The sequence below is a fragment of the Heterodontus francisci genome, unplaced genomic scaffold (genome assembly GCF_036365525.1).
Source record: "Heterodontus francisci isolate sHetFra1 unplaced genomic scaffold, sHetFra1.hap1 HAP1_SCAFFOLD_43, whole genome shotgun sequence".
Classification (NCBI taxonomy): Eukaryota; Metazoa; Chordata; class Chondrichthyes; order Heterodontiformes; family Heterodontidae; genus Heterodontus; species Heterodontus francisci.
The window spans coordinates 18,831,947-18,849,529 of record NW_027141852.1 but is presented as its reverse complement, the minus strand read 5'-3'; the positions used below and the strand labels follow the sequence as shown (position 1 = coordinate 18,849,529).

The following is a 17,583-nucleotide window of genomic DNA, read 5'->3' as shown; positions in this document are numbered from 1 at the left end:
GTCTGACTCCAGATTTGATCGGGAAACTTTCAGATTCCCACCCGTTGATTGACAATGCGCTACTGATGTTTGTGTAGAGCAGTTGGATCCAATTGCAGATTCCCTCCCCAAACCCCATTTTGGAAAGCACGTCCATCATGTAGGTGTGCGATATCCTGTCAAAAGCCTTCTCCTGGTCCAGGCTGATGAGGCAGGTGTCCACCCTCCTGTCCCGTACGTAGGCGATCGTATCCCTGAGCAGCGCGAGACTATCAGAGATCTTCCTGCCGGGTACAGTACAGGTCTGATCGGGGTGAATCACCAACTCCAGAGCAGACTTGACTCGACTGGCTATGACTTTGGACAGAATCTTGTAATCAACATTAAGCAGTGAGATGGGCCGCCAATTTCTGATTTCTGCCCTCTCCCCCTTCTGCTTGTAAATGAGGGTGATGATGCCTTTTCCCATGGATTCTGACATGCTGCCGGCCAGGAGCATACTCTCGTATGCTTCCAGCAGGTCCGGGCCGATCCAGTCCCACAGAGCCGAGTACAACTCGACCAGTAAGCCGTCGCTCCCGGGAGTTTTACTCGTCTCGAAAGACTCGACGGCCTTTGTCAGCTCGTCCAGAGTTAGCGGCTTTTCCAGTCCCTCCCTCCTGCTGTCATCGAAGACCTCTGTGATCGATGACAGGAAGGACTGGGAGGCTCTGCTGTCTGTGGGCTTCGCGTCATACAGCCCAGCATAAAAGGATTTGCTGATCCTGAGTATGTCGGACTGCGAAGACGTTACCGAGCCATCTTCTTCCTTCAGGCTGCTGATAACAGAGCTCTCTCTGTGTACCTTTTGGAAGAAGTAACGCGAGCACGTCTCATCCTGCTCGATGGAGCGGATTCTGGACCGGAAGATGATCTTGGAGGCCTCCTTGGCAAAGAGCGAGGCCTGCTGGCTCTTCACCTCTTGGAGGTCCTCCTTGACCTCGACCCCCATTGACTGCAACCGGAGTAGATTTTGCATAATTTTCTGGAGTCGGGACAGTTCCCTCTGTCTCTCTCTCGCCTTCTGAACACCTTTGTGGATGAAGAACCTCTTGATCTTCTCCTTAATCGCTTCCCACCAGTGAACTGGAGACTCAAAGAGGGGTTTCACGGTCCTCCAACCATTGTAATCCCTTTTGAGTTCCTCAACGTTCTCTGGGGTCAGCAGTGTCGCATTGAGCTTCCACGTCCCTCTGCCAACCCGCTGGTCGTCCTGTAAGTGACAGTCGGCCAGTAAGAGGCAGTGGTCGGAAAAGAACAACGGCTTGACGTCGGTGGATCCGACCGTGAGAGCACGGGACACAAACAGGAAGTCAATCCTGGAACGGGCAGACCCGTCCGATCTTGACCATGTGTATCTGCGCTGCGCTCCGTCTGCAGGTTTGCTGAAGACGTCGTGCAGTTTGGCATCCTTAACTGTTTCTATTGGGAATCCGGACGTAGCGTCCAGTTTGCTGTCGTCACTGCCGGATCGTCCAGCCGCATCGATGATGCAGTTGAAGTCACCGCCTAGGATGACTGGCCTGGACGTCGCCAGCAGCAGTGGGAGCTGCTGGAAGACGGTCAGCCGCTCGCTGCGTTGTACCGGGGCGTACACGTTGATCAACCGGAGCGGAGCGTTGTTGTACATCCCGTCTGCTACGAGGAGGCGGCCGCCCACCACCTCCTTAACTTCGGAGATGGTGAAGTTACCTCCCCGCAGCAGAATACCCAGGCCGGAGGAACGGCAGTCATTACCCCCCGACCAGATCGATGGCCCGTGGGACCACCATCGCGACCACTGCCTGTAGGTGCTGAGGTGTGGTATTCCACACTCCTGCAGAAACAGTAGGTCAGCTTTGACCTTGGCAAGGTAATCCAAGGTTGAAACACATCGCGTAGTCGATTTAATGCTACGCACATGAATGGAAGCAATTCTTACACCCATTTTTTACTAAACATTAGTTGTTGCTTCCCATACCATTTGTCCTCGCTAGTCCCAGTCCTTCGGGATGTTCCTGCATACCCATCGTGTGCGCAAGCAGTTTCACGTTGGTTGGGCTCAGAAACCCCTCCTGATTTTTCATGCAGGGTTTGTGCCGCTCGGGTGACATCGGGGGGGTCTTGTAGGCAGAGAGGATTGGGTTGTCCTCAGCTGCTTCCATCTGTTCCTCCTCGAAAACATCACAGCTCCCGGTCTCCCGGAGCTCAGGTGCGCCAGACGTGTCTTTGCTCCCGGTGTCCCGGAGCTGAGATGCGTTCGCCACGTCGTTACGTGTGGGGCATTGGGGTTGGGCCACGCCGGGCCCATCACAGCTTCCAGTGCCCGGGGGCTGGGATGCTTTATCATCCATCTCGGAGTTCTGCCGCCTCTTTTGAAGGGGCTGTCGTTCCAGCATTTCCCCGTCCAGTGAAGAGGAGTTGTTGCAGTCTGATTCAGAAGAGAGCCTCCTCTTGCCACTGGTTTGGTTGGTGGCTTTGGGATGTTTTTTCTTTGTGGTTTTCCTCTGGACCACTTGCCACTGACCTGTTGCATCTCTTTCCACATGAGGCGGCCATTCGCCCCATCAAGTCCATGTCGGGTTTCCAATCCGTTCAGTCCCTGACTCGATCCCCAAAGCTCTGCATAACCCCTTTGGGTCAAAATGACCGTGGCAGAACTCGAACCTACAATCTTCCGATAACCTCATGAAATACACTGAAGTCAAACGCCTTATTCATTACGCCACACTGCCATGAGATAAAATGAATGATCCAATCGAAGAACCTCGAAGCACAAAATACAAAAATTCATTGGCTGAACCTGTCAACCTGGCAGAATATTTGAATTCGTGAAAGCTGCCAATTTCACTGTGGAAAAGAAGTGATCGACGGGAAAAGTACATAAAAATCTATTTTCCCGTCACGCTTTAAAAAAAACGCTTTTAAAACACAATTTTGCTTTTACTGACTCAAATTGCTGGTGCTATTTTATGAACAGCTTTATTTTGCCATTTTTTGTCAACTTCTTATCCGTAACTGACAGGAAAAGACTCCGTTCAGCAATCTTTCACGTGAAAAATAACTCAAACTCGGTGTGGAAGTAATAAATTACAGACTATTGGTAATTCCCCTTCACACAGGCTTCAGGGGGACAGTGAGAAGCCACTGAAATAGTTGCTTCATTCTTTTAAAGGTTCCCATTCTGTCCTGTTACTGACATGTTGGAATCAGATTTGTATTTAACAAGATATTTCTGTGAAAACAAAATCCTCAACGGACCAGCTGGGAATCTGGGAATCACTGTCGTAAAATAAAAGGCTTTTGATTGAGAAGACGGGACCTTCTCACCAGCAGCCGGGTTACATTCCCCTCACATCCTTACACAGTGAGCAGCTCTTTCCCTCTAGAAATAGACAGCAGCAGTTGGAAGTTCAGTGAAAGGATCAGTTCATTGAGACAAGTTTCTGACTGACAGGTGGTGCTGAATATTAATACAAGTAGGTCCTGGAATGGGAAACAAGTGTCCAGAGTGGGGTCTGAAATCAGGACAGGGAAATGGCCAGCACTGACACAGATCATTTCATTATTACATTGATATCTGACTGTCTATAAGGAGAAGCGAGTTAAACACATGATGGTGAAAGGAATGGAAGATGACGCTGGTTGTTCTAGATGAAGAGGGATAGACAGTGGTGTGGGTACAGCAGACTTCAGACAGTAATCAGCCCTTTCTGATACTGTGGGTGATACTGAAAAGAGCCTTTGGGTATTTCATAAAATCCTGGCAGATTGACTTGGTTTTGGTGCCCAGAGCGCTGGTTTTCTTGGGCAGCAGCACGGCCTGGATATTCGGCAGCACCCCGCCCTCAGTGTCCTGGAATCAAAAGCAAGTGTCCAGAGTGGGAACTGAAATCAGGATGGGGGAAAGAGCTCTTTGTTTAAAAACCCTCAAATAGCTACCTTGTAATTGGTCAGGTTACTAATGTTTTAGTTAGTGCAATTTCTAATAATTACTAATTAGAAAGTGCTGTTTGGACAGAGTGTAAAGCTGTGAGTTGATGTGTGAGGGACTTCACTGACTAGGGGAAGGAGGTGCTGTTTGGTCTCTTTTCTTTTCTGCTTTTTCAGACTCCATGGTACAGGGGAAGAAGCTGATTGGTGAGTAACTGGTAAATTAATCTACTTATTACACTTATTACACGAGCAATAATGAGTTTGTAAAGCTTAGTTATGGCAGGGCAGCTCGGCCAAGTGGAATGTGCCTCCTGTGGTATGTGGGAAGTCATGGATGCACCATGTGTCCTTGACAAACACATCTGCAGGAAGTGTCACCAGCTGCAGAAGCTTGAGCTCCAGGTTTCAGAACTCGAGCAGCAACTGGAGTCAGTGTTGTGCATCCGCAAGGCAGAGAACTAGGTGGAAAGGACTTTTCAGCAGGTTGTCACCTCGGAGTTGAAGAGAGCACACGCTGAGAGGGATTGGGAGTTTGCCAGACAGACAAGAAGGTCAAGGCAGGTAGTGCAGGAGTCCCTGGAGGGCATCCCACTTTCTAACTGGTATTCAGTTCTGAGTACTGATGGGAGAGAGGGTTCCTCTGGAGAGTGCAGTGAGAGTCATGACCAGAACTCCATGGGTGGTTCAGCTGTGCAGGGAGGGAGGAGAAAATACAAGCGAGCAATACTGGTAGAGGATTGTATAGTTCGGGGAACAGATAGGTATTTCAGTGCTCGCAAACCAGGTTTCATCCTTGGTGCAAGGATCATGGATATCACTGAGTGGCGAAAGAGCATTCTGGAGGGCAAGGATGCACAGCCAGAGGTCGTGGTCCACATTGGTACCAACGATATAGGAAGAAAGAGGGATGAGATCCTTCAGGCTGAGTTTAGGGAGTTAGGAAAGAGATTAACAAACAGGACTTCAAAGGTAGTAATCTCCAAATTACTCCCAAGGCCACATGCTAGTGAGTATAGAAATAGGAGAATACACCAGATGAATGCATGGCTGGAGAGATGGTGCAGGAAGGAGGGCTTCCGATTTCTGGGGCATTGGGACCAGTTCTTGGGAAGGTAGGACCTATATAAGTCGAACGGTCTACACCTGAACAGGACCGGGATGAATATCCTTGCAGATGCTGTTGGGGATTGTTTAAACTAATTTGGCAGCTTGATGGGAACCTGAGGGCAGTTTCAGACAGGGCAATTTCAGGGCAGGGAACGGGAGGCAGAAAATTAGCAAATGACTCTGAAAGACAGAAGAAGCAAAGTTTAAAAAGTGTGCAGCAGAGGAATTTGGCAGTGTTAAAGGATATTTATTTATTTAAAGAGGCAACTTAATTGAAACATATCAGATCCTGAGGAGTCTTGACAGGGTGGATGTGGAAAGGATGTTTCCCCTTGTGGGAGAATCTGGCATTAGGGGTCACTGTTTAAAAATAAGGGGTCACCCATTTAAGACAGGGATGAGGAGAATTTGTTTCCCTCAGAGGGTGGTGAGTTTTTGGAACTCTCTTCCTCAATAGGCGGTGGAAGCAGAGACTTTGAATATTTTTAAGGCAGAGGGACATCGATTCTTGATAAGCAAAGGGGTGAAAGGTTATCGGGGGTAGGCGGGAATGTGGAGTAATCAGTTCAGCCGTGAACTTATTGAATGGGGAAGCAGGGTCTAGGGGTCGAATGGCCTACTCCTGCTCCTAATATTTATACTTGTATGTATATTCATATGGTAAATAAAGCTGATGAGCTGAGGGCACAGATAGACACATAGAACAATACAGCACAGGAACAGGCCATTCGGCCCTCCAAGCCTGTGCTGATAAAGTAACATCACACTTTTTATTTTTATTTAGAGATACAGCACTGAAACAGGCCCTTTGGCCCACTGAGTCTGTGCTGACCAACAACCACCCATTTATACTACGCCGACAGTAATCCCATATTCCCTACCACCTACTTACACTAGGTGCAATTTACAATGGCCAATTTACCTATCAACCTGCATTCTTTGGCTGTGGGAGGAAACCGGAGCACCCGACGAAAACCCACAGGGAGAACTTGCAAACTCCACACAGGCAGTACCCAGAATCGAACCCGGGTTCCTGGAGCTGTGGTGCTAACCACTGCGCCATTGTGCCCACACATGGTAACACAATATCATTGCAATAAGGGAAACTCGGCTTCAAGAGGGCAAGAATGGCAGCTCAACATCTCTGGATATAGAGTTTTCATGTGGCATAGGGATTAAAAAAGGTGGGAGTGTAGCATTATTAGTTAAGGAAGGCATACAGCTTTGAGGAGGGATTATATTATATGCTAAATGAATCATCAAATGAGGCCATATGGGTGGAGCTCAGAAATAAAAAAGGGGCAGCCACACTACTAGGAGAGTACTGTAGACCCCCAAATAGTGAGAGAGAGATAGAAGAACAAATATGTAGGCAAATTGCTGAGTGCAAAACTATAGGGAAATAATAGTTGGGGATTTCAACTATCCCAATATCAACTGGGATACAAACAGTGTGAAGGGCACAGAGGGCACAAAATTCTTGAACTGCATTCAAGAAAACTTTAATAGCCAGCACATCACAAGTCCAATGAGAGGGGGCACAATTCTGGAGCGAGTCTTCAGTAATGAAGCTGGGCAAGTAGCAGTGGGTGACCATTTTGGAGATAGCTTTTTTTTATTCATTCATGGGATTTTGGGCGTCGCTGGCCAGGTCAGCATTTATTACCCATCCCTAATTGCCCTTGGGAAGGTGGTGGTGAGCTGCCTTCTTGAACCGCTGCAGTCCATTTGGGGTAGGTGCACCCACAGTGCTATTCAGAATGGAGTTCCAGGATTTTGACCCAGTGACAGTGAAGGATCAGCGAAATAGTTCCAAGTCAGGATGGTGTGTGTCGTGGTGGGGAACTTGCAGGTGGTGGTGTTCCCATGCATTTTATGCCCTTGTACTTCTAGTTGGTAGAGGTCACAGGTTTGGAAGGTGCTGTTCAAGGAGCCTTGGTGCATTGCTGCAGTGCATCTTGTAGATGGTACACACTGCTGCCACTGTGCGTCGCTGGGGGAGGGAGTGAATGTTTGTAGATGGGATGCCAATCAAGTGGGCTGCTTTGTCCTGGATGGTGTTGAGCTTCTTGAGTGTTGTTGGAGCTGCACCTATCCAGGCAAGTGGAGACTATTCCAACACCCTCCTGACTTGTGCCTTGTAGATGGTGGACAGGCTTTGGGGAGTCAGGAGGTGAGTTACTGGCCTCAGGATTGCTAGCCTCTGACCTGCTCTTGTAGCCACGGCATTTATATGGCTACTCCAGTTCAGCTTCTGGTCAATGGTGCCCCTAGGATGTTGATAGTGGGGGATTCAGCAATGGTAATGCCATTGAATGTCAAGGGGAGTTAGTTCGATTCTCTCTTATTGGTGATGGTCATTGCCTGGCACTTGTGCGGCCCGAATGTTACTTGCCACTTATCAGCCCAAGCCTGGATATTGTCCATGTCTTGCTGTATTTCTACACGGACTGCTTCAGTATCTGAGGAGTCATGAATGGTGCTGAACATTGTGCAATCATCAGCGAACATCCCCACTTCTGACCTTCTGATTGAAGGAAGGTCATTGATGAAGCAGCTGAAGATGGTTGGGCTGAGGACATTACCCTGAGGAGCGCCTGCAGTGATGTCCTGGAGCTCAGATGATTGACCTCCAACAACCACAACCATCTTCCTTTGCGCTAGGTATGACTCCAGCCAGTGGAGGGTTTTCCCATTGACCTCAGTTTTGCTCGGGCTCCTTGATGCCATACTCGGTCAAATACTGCCTTGATGTCAAAGGCAATCACTCACACCTCACCTCTTTTGTCCATGTTTGAACCAAGGCTGTTTTCAGGTCAGGAGCTGAGTGGCCCTGGCAGAACCCAAACTGAGTGTCACTGAGGCAGGTTATGGCTAAGCGAGTGCCGCTTGATGGCACCTTCCATCATTTTACTGATGATTGAGAGTAGACTGATGGGGCCTAAAGTGATGGAAGGTGTCATCAATATTGCCATCAAGCAGCACTAGCAGATATGTCCTTTTGGATTCGGCCAGTAGAGATGCTTCCGAGCCACTCTTGGTGATGGACATTGAAGTCCCCCACCCAGAGTACATTCTGTGCTCTTGCCACCCTCAGTGCTTCCTCCAAGTGCTGTTCAACATGGAGGAGTACTGACTCATCAGCTGAGGGAGGGCAGTAGGTGGTAATCAGCAGGAGGTTTCCTTGTCCATTGTTTGATCTGATGCCATGAGACCTCATGGGGTCCAGAGTCGATGTTGAGGACTTCCAGGGCAATTCCCTCTCTACTGTACCGACACCTCTGGTGAGTCTGTCCTGCCCGTGGGACAGTACATACCCAGGGATGGTGATGGCAGTGTCTGCGACATTGCCTGTAAGGTATGATTCTGTGAGTATGACTGCGTCAGGCTGTTGCTCTCCCAACTTAACACAAGCCACCAGATGTTACTAAGGAGGACTTTGCAGGGTCGACAGCGCTGGGTTTGCCATTGTCATTTCTGGTGCCCAGGTCGACGCCGGGTGGTCCGTCTGGTTTCATTCCTTTTTATTGACTTCGTAGTGTTTAGTTTCAACTGAGTGGCTCGCTCGGCCATTTCAGAGGGCATGTAAGAGTCAACCACATTGCTGTGGGTCTGCAGTCGCATGCAGGCCAGACAAGAACAGCAGATTTCCTTCACTAAAGGGCATGAGTAAACCAGATGGGTTTTTACAACCATCAACAATGGTTTCATGGCCATCATTAGACTTGCTTTTTAATTGCAGATTTATTATTTGGATTTAAATTTCAATGGTGGGATTTGAACCCACGTCCCCTGAGCAATACCCTAGGTGTCTGGGTTACTAATCCACTGACAAGTCCACTGACAAGACCACTACGCCACCACCACCCCTCGTGACCATACTGCAATTAGTTTTGGCATAATCATGTAAAAGGACAAATATACAACAGAAGTAAAAGTTCTAAATTGGGGGAAGGCAAATTTTACAAAACTGAGAGGTGACTTGGTGGATGTGGACTGGATACAACTACTTGAAGGAAACCCCAAAGATGTTCTATCAGTACATTAAGAGCAAGAGGATAACTAAGGAAAGGGTACGGCCTATCAGAGATGTACAAGGGAACGTATGAGTGGATGCAGAAGATGTGTGTGGGGTTCTTAATGAGTTTTTGTCTCTGCCTTCACAAAGGAGAGGGATGATGCAGACAAAGAAGAGGAGTGTGAAATATTAGATACGATAAGCATAATGAGAGTGGAAGTACTAGAGAGTCTGACATCCTTCAAAATGAATAAATCACCAGGGCCAGATGGTTTGCATCTGAGATTGTTAAAGGAAGCCAGGGAGGAAATAGTGGATGGGCTGAGGATCATCTTCAAATCCTCACTGGATATGGGGGAGGTGCCGGAGGATTGGAGGTCTGCGAACGTTGTACTATTATTTAAAAAGGATGTGAGGGATAGGCCAAATAATTATAGGCCGGTCAGTCTGACCTTGGTGGTGGGTAAATTATTAGAATCAATTCTGAGGGACAGGATAAACTGCCACTTAGAAAGGCAAGGATTAATCAGGGATAGTCAGCATGGATTTGTTTAGGGAAGGTCATATCTCACTAACTTGATTGAGTTTTTTGAGGAAGTAACAAGAAACATTGATGAGGATAGTGTGGTGGATGTGGTCTACATGGATTTTAGTAAGGTCCCACATGGCAGACCGGTCAGTAAAATGAAAGCCCATGGAATACAGGGGAATGTGGCAGGTTGGATCCAAAATTGACTCAGTGAAACAAAGGATAGTTATCGACGGATGTTTTTGCGAATGGAAAGCAGTTTTCAGTGGCATTCCACAGGGCTCAGTGTTGGGTCCCTTGCTGTTTGTGGTATATATTAATGATTTGGAATTAAATGTGGGAGGTATGATTGGGAAATTTGCTGATGACACAAAAATTGGCCGTGTAATTGATAGTGAGGAGGATAGCTGTAGACATCAGAATGATATGAATGGATTGGTTGAGTGGGCGGAAAAGTGGCAAATGGAATTCATCCTGGGGAAGTGTGAGGTAATGCATTTGGGGAGGGCAAACAAAGCAAGGGAATGCACAATAAACGGGAAGATATTGAGAGGGGTAGAAGAAGTGAGAGACTTTGGAGTGCATGTCCACAGGTCCCTGAAAGTGGCAGGACAGGTAGCTAGAGTGGTGAAGAAGGCATATGGAATGCTTTCCTTTTTTGGCCAAGGTATAGAATAGAAAAGCAGGGATGTAATGCTAGAACTGTATAAAACGGCGGTTCGGCCACAGCTGGAGTATTGCGTACAGTTCTGGTCACCACATTACAGAAAGGACATAATTGCTCTGGAGAGAGTACAGAGGGGATTGACAAGAACGTTGCCAGGGCTTGAAAGTTGCAGCTATGAGCAAATATTGGAGCAACTCGGGTTGTTTTCCTTAGAACAGAGGAGTCTGAGGGGTGACTTGAATGAGGTGTACAAAATTATGAGGCGCCTAGACAGAGTGGACAGTAAGGACCTGTTTCCCCTGGTGGGGAGGTCAGTTACCAGGGGGCACAGACATAAGGTGATTGGTAGAAGGGTTAGAGGGGACATGAGGGGAAACGTTTATACCCAGAGGGTGGTGGGTGTCTGGAATTCGCTGCCAGGAATGGTGGTGGAGGCAGAAACCCTCAACTCATTTAAAAATACCTGGACATGCACCTGAAGTGCTGTAACTTGCAAGTCTGCGGATCAGGTGCTGGAAGGTGGGAATAGATTGGGTGGCTAGTTTTTTCGGCCAGAGCAAACGCGATGGGCTGAATGGGCTCCTTCTGTGCCCTAATTTTTCTATGATTCTATGGAAATTGCCAGCACTGACACAGATCATTTCATTAGTACATTGATATTGGACTGACTATAAGGAGAAGCTAGTTAAACACATAATGGTGAAAGGAATGGAAGATAGCGTTGGTTGTTCCAGATGAAGAGGGATAGACAGAGGTGCGGGTACAGCAGACTTCAGACAGTAATCAGCCCTTTCAGATACTGTGGGTGGCTCTGAAAAGAGCCTTTGAGTATTTGAAAAAATCCTGGCAGATTGACTTGGTTTTGGTGCCCGGAGCACTGGTTTTCTTGGGCAGCAACACGGCCTGGATATTAGGCAGCACTCTACCCTGAACGATGGTCACCCCTCCCAGCAGCTTGTTGAGCTCCTCATCATTGAGGACGGCCAGCTGTAGGTGTCTGGGGATGATGCAGGTCTTCTTGTTGTCCCGGGCCGCGTTACCGCCCAGCTCGAGGATTTCAGCGGTCAGATACTCGAGCACAGCAGCCAGATAGACCTGGGCTCTGGCACCCACACGCTCAGCATAGTTACCCTTTCTCAGGAGCCTGTGAACACGGCCCACCGGGAACTGCAGTCCAGCCCGGGAGGAGCGAGACTTGGCCTTGGACCGAGCTTTCCCGTTGGTCTTTCCTCTTCCAGACATTTCCACAATCTCACAAATACTTTCACAATGAATGGATAATTTCGTCAGCATTAAACATACACATGGGGTAGTCAGGATGGTCGAGCAGTCTGAGACGGTTCATTCAGATCACAATTCTCTCTGCAGGGGTGGGTTCAAATTCCCCTTCTGATAAGTTGTGTTTTGACATGACTAGAGGTATTTGGGAGTAGCGATGAAGAACAAACAGAGATCACGAAAGAATATTGACAAGCAAAATCAAAACAAATCCAAAGATGTTTCATCAATACATTGCAGTCAGAGGCAACTGAGGAAAGAGTAGGGCCCATCAAAGACCTAAAAATGTAACCTATGTGTCAGTGTGGAAGATGTTGGTATGTTTATTAATGAATATTTTACTGTCTTCACAAATGAGGGGGGTGATGCAGATATTGTAATTAAGGAGAAGGAGTGTGAAGTTTTGGACATGATAAACTGAGGGAGAGAAGAAGTATAAATGGGATTAGCATCCTTGAAAGTGGATAAATCATCAGGGCCGGATGAAATGTACCCCAGGCTGTTAAAAGAAGTCAGGGAGGAAATAGTGGAAGGTCTGACCATCAGTTTCCAATCCCTCACTGGATACGGGTGTGATGTTAGAGGATTGGAGGTCTCGTAACACTGCAATAAAAGCAAAATTCTGCAGATGCTGCAAATCTGAAATAAAAACTAGTTGCATTGGAAATACACAGCAGATCTGGCAGCAACTGTGGAGAGAGAAGCAAAGTTAACGTTTCTGTTCTGATGAAAGGTCACTGACCTGAAATGTTAACTTTGTTTCTCTCTCCACAGATGCTGCCAGACCTGCTGTGGATGTCCAGCACTTTTTGTTTTTATTGCTAACATTGCACCATTGTTGAAAAAGGAAGCGAATGATCGACCAAATAATTAAAGGCCAGTCAGCCTAACCTCAATAGTGGGCGAATTATTGGAATTAATTCTGAGAGACAGGATAAACTGTCACTTAGAAAGGCACAGATTAATCAAGTACCGTCAGCATGGATTTGTTAAGGGAAGCTCCTGTCTGACTATCTTGATTGAATGTTTTTGAAGAAGTAACAAGGAGGATTGATGAGGATAGTGCAGTTGATCTGACCCACATGGATTTTAGCAAGACTTTTGACAAGGTCCCACATGGCAAACTGGTTAAAAAAAAATAAAAGCACATGGGATCCAGGGGAATGTAGCAAGCTGGACACAAAATTGGTTCAGTGGCAGGAAAAAAAAGGAATTGGTTACAGGTGTTTTTGCAACTGGAGGACTGTTTCCAGTGGTGTTCCACAGGGCTCAGAACTAGGTCCCCTGCTTTTTGTGGTATATATTAATGATATGGACATAAATGTAGAGGGCACAATCAAGATGTTTGCAGATGACACAAAAATTGTCCTGTTGTTGATAGGGAGGAGGATTGCTGTACACTGCAGGAAGATATCAATTGACTGGTCAGGTGGGCAGAGAAGTGGTAAATGGAATTCAAATTGGACAAGGGTGAGGTGATGCATTTGGGAGGTCAAAAAAGGCAAAGGAATACACAATTAATGGGAGAACACTGAACGGTGCAGAGGAAGTGAGGGACGTTGGAGTGAATGTCCACAGATCCCTGAAGGTAGCAGGACTGGTCAATAAGGTGGTTCAACAGGTATATGGAATCCTTTCCTTTATTAGCTGAGGTATAGAATATAAGGGTGACCTGGGTGTCCATGTCAATAAGTCACTGACAGCTAACATGCAGGTGCAGCAAGCAATTAGGAAGGCTAATAGTATGTTAGCCTTTATCACAAGAGGATTTGAGTACAGGAGTAGTGAATTCTTGCTTCAATTGTATAGAACCTTGGTTAGACCGCACTTGGAGTACTGTGTGCAGTTTTGGTCTCCTTACCTTAGGAAGGATATTATTGCCATGGAGGGAGTTCAATGAAGGTTCATCAGACTTGTTCCTGGGATGGTGGGACTGTTCTATGAAGAGAGATTGGGGAAACTGGGGCTGTATTCTCTAGAGTTTCGAAGAATGAGAGGTGATCTCATTGAAACCTACAAAATACTTAAAGGACAGTCAGGGTAGATGCAGCTAAGATGTTTCATCTGGATGGGGAGTCGAGAACCAGGGGCTCAATTTCAAAATAAGGGGGAAGCTCCTTAGGACAGAGATGAGGAGAAATTTCTTTACTCGGAGGGTTGTGAATCTTTGGAATTCTGTACCCCAGATGGCTGTGGAAGCTCAGTCGTTGAGTATGTTTAAAGCAGAGATTGACAGATTTGTAAATACAAATGACATAAGGGAATATGAGGAAAGTGTGGGGAAAAGGGCATTGAAGTGGATGATCAGCCATGATCATATTGAATGGTGGGGCAGGCTCGATGGGCTGAATGGCCGACTCCTGCTCCTATGTTCCTATGTTCCTAACTCCACATGATCGGCGAGGCAAATCTTCAGGCCGACTTGGTGGATGGTGTAAACAGATATCACTGCTTCTGATCTTCACCAGAACAGAGAGTGAGATGTAACATTGATCATCAAACAGACTGTGAGAGAATACAACAGAATAAAACACATGGAGAGACACTGTGGAATAACAAATAGATTTGATTGGAATGTTGAATTCTGATTGGAATGGATAAAACACCAGAAACAACAGATTAAATTGGGATTCTCATCACTATATTGATCTGAGACAGAAAAGCGAAACTGATGGAAAGAAGGGAAGAAGGAAGAAAAGAAACGATGGAACTGCTCACTTTTTTCAGTTTTTTCACTTGCCGCTCAAAGCTGGATAAAAAAAAAGTTGCATATAACAGAGAATTTCACCAAAAAGGGAGATTAAATGCTGCAGAAACCTTGGATCGAAGGATGCCCCAACAGATCACCTGTTTAACTGTCTCCTCACTGGGGGATTTCAATCAGTGAGTAATATTATTCTCTACCTTTTTTTGTTAAATGAACCCAGAACGGTCACTTGGAATTAATATTTGTGTTCCGACTCCTGAATAATAAAATTGTGAGTTTCTCGATATTTTCGGGACACATTTCCTGCTGAAAGAACTAAGAACTCTTTTCTAATTTACACAATACTATATACACACTCATCAAGCCTCCTGAGCTATCATCCTTGGTGCTGCTCTCTCCTCCCAAACCTCATCTCATGTGACTGTTACATCATCACTTTGACAGTGGGAGTGATTGATCCCAATGTCTTCAGCATTAACCCTTTACATCCTTATACTACACTGTCTGTCCAAAAAAATGGGTGGAGGGAACTTGATTTATCGAAACACCAACAGCTGCCAGTTGAAAATCAACTCAAACCCATCAGTGAGAGAGAGAGAGACTGTCAGAGAACTTCCTGCATCCAGTCCTGACCCAGTCACACTCAGCAGCTGCTCACCCAGACCCCACTCTCATCAACACTGAACATTGTTACCGAGACACTTCAAATACTGTTTATAAAAGGCAGGAAAGGTCAATGTTCACACTGCTGTATTGAAAATAACAACGTTTCATATCTCCTCACTGTTTCTCGGTAACCACATGAGACATAGGTTTTCTTATTTGGTTCCTTTGATTTTTCTTGTTCCTGACTGACAAATATTCCAAACCTCAGATGAACCCTCCCACTTGCGTCATGTCCCAGTCTCAGTCACAAGCAACACATAACAACACAAACACTCTGAAACATACAACGCAGTCACACTTTCCTTCAGTGACATTAATGTCGAGCTGTTTTCCAGGTTGAATGCAACAGTGAACAAATTTGTATCAAAGAAGTTGCCTTTGAAATATCAGCACTGAATTTCTGTCCAAGGAGGAACAGCCATTCCAAACTCACATTCTTCACAAAGGCTGTTTTCTCTTGTGACGAAAATTCATCACATAATCTGAATTCTCACTGAAAGTTCAGAAGACACAGATGGAAGTGGTTGACAAGGTAACTTATACATCACAAATGAGAAACAAGGCTCTGCTGGGAATTGAACCCAGGATCTCCTGTTTACAAGACAGGTGCTTTAACCAACTAAGCTACAGAGCCAGATGTTGTTATAATTAAAATCAGAGGAGTGCACTATTTATTCTCATATAATATCAATATCAAAGGAAAATACAGCAGATGCTGGAAATCTCAAATAAAAACAAGAAACGCTGGAAATACTCATCAGGTCTGGCAGCATCTGTGGAGAGAGAAGCAGAGTTAACGTTTCAGGTCAATGACCCTTCTTCAGACCCTTCTATATATTCTCATCCCACTTCTCCACAGGTCACAACATATATTTTAACTTTTCCCACTTCCTGAAACAGTCAATCACATACTCTATTCTTCCCAGAATAGAAGACACTGACCAGGTTTCTTTAATGAACAGCAAAATTATCAGTTTATTACAGAACAAGTTTTAACTAGTCATGAAATAAAGCATAAATACACAGGTAGAAATTTTAAAAGTTCCCTTTTTACCTTGACCAACATTTAAAGCCCCTTTCTTACCACAGCCCCACACACGCACACACACATACACCGGTTAACTGAAAAAAAAAAGAATTATTTTTTCAATTCTGAGTTCTGTTAAAGACAAAAACAACACTTGGGCTGATTACTTGTTCATTCCTGAAGAAAACAGCAGATGAGATATGTTGTTCCAAAACTGGCAAACAGTCTAACTTCTGAGTATGCGTAGACAGGTCACCAGGGTCTTTTAGAACAGTTTTTTAGAGGCAGTGTTGAGAATTAATTTTAGCAGGCTTTCTTCAAAGACAGGAGAAGAGATGAATTGACGCAGTGAAGTTCTCAGGGTCTTTTAAAGATTTGCTGCAAAACAACGTGGGTTGTGATCTTCTCTCCTTCCTTGACACTTCTTCAGGCTAACTTTATCAGCTGCTCACTACAGAAGGTAAAACACAATGACTGCGACAAATAAAAGCTTGTGATTTTTCTGCCCTCTTCGGTGAGTGCTGCTGCTGCCGGGTTTGTCCAATCAAGAGGCGCAACTGACTTCTCTGTCCACATTTCCCCCTGTTACCAGGGTTTCTGTTCGACATTTAACTTGAGTCATGTGACAACCAGTAAACATAGTTGCCAAATTAATACTTTCAGTACCCTCTTGAAAAAGAACTGGTCTGACATTTATTAAGTTTGACGATGAATTCCTCAAAAAGAATTTCACAAAAAAAAATTCTAAATCACTTCCATAACATCATGTACTTTCCCTGAGCTACAGGTTATTGCAAGTCTCTCTGGCTGTGTTTATTTTTGTTGATTTTGCACTCAGGTTCTTTCTGAATCCATGTGTTTGCAGAACTTTGTCAGTGAGAAACATGGAGATATGCTTAAAGATTTCCCTGCAAATTATTCATATCTCCGTCTTTCTCCGAACTTTGTAGAAACACATGAATGTGGGAATCACACACATTAGGCCGTCAAACCTCTCCGTTAAACATTGAAAGGTGACAGTGTTTATTGTGACGGGGTTCCATTTATTCAGACACATCTGGTATAAAAGTGCTCAAGAAATGATTCACACATGTAATGTATTTGTATATTATGTGCATGACATAATGACGTAAGTAAACAATTCCTTGCACTTGCCACGCTTGGTGTATATTTTCTCTGCTGATGCCCCCTGAATATATTGGAGAAAATGGTGATGAGGATGAGATAAAAGTCTGTAAATATAGGCAGCAAGCAGCAGCAGGGACTGCAGTGAACAAGATCAGGCAGCTCCTGGTGACCTACCTGCTCGGATGGTGGAGATTTTAGGTGGATTGTGTGAAGCCTGGGCCACAGAATGTCTCTTCAGTTGAATGAGATACCGCAAGGTATTCCTGTGCATCTGATTCAAATTGCTTATTTGGGACAATATGGCTGCACACATATGGGATACATCGGAAGGTGAGGAACTTATGAGAGGGCTTGAGAACCATTCAGTTCATATATTGAAAGAATGGACATGTTTTTCAGAGCTAATAACATTTTGGAATTTGAAGGTGAAAGTGCAGAGGTCAAGACTCAGAATGAGGCAATTCTTGAGGGCAAGAAAGCAATTTTGCCAATGGAAATTAGCCTGGAAGTGTCTGACCAGCTA

The 17,583-nt window shown here is 45.6% G+C and overlaps 1 non-coding gene across 1 annotated transcript; it reads right to left on the bottom strand.

Annotated features, from left to right (window-relative positions):
• Window positions 1–15,465: 15,465 nt before the first annotated feature.
• Window positions 15,466–15,539, bottom strand: trnat-ugu (transfer RNA threonine (anticodon UGU)). Its single transcript has one exon. It is a non-coding gene; the product is annotated as a tRNA-Thr (tRNA).
• Window positions 15,540–17,583: the final 2,044 nt, after the last annotated feature.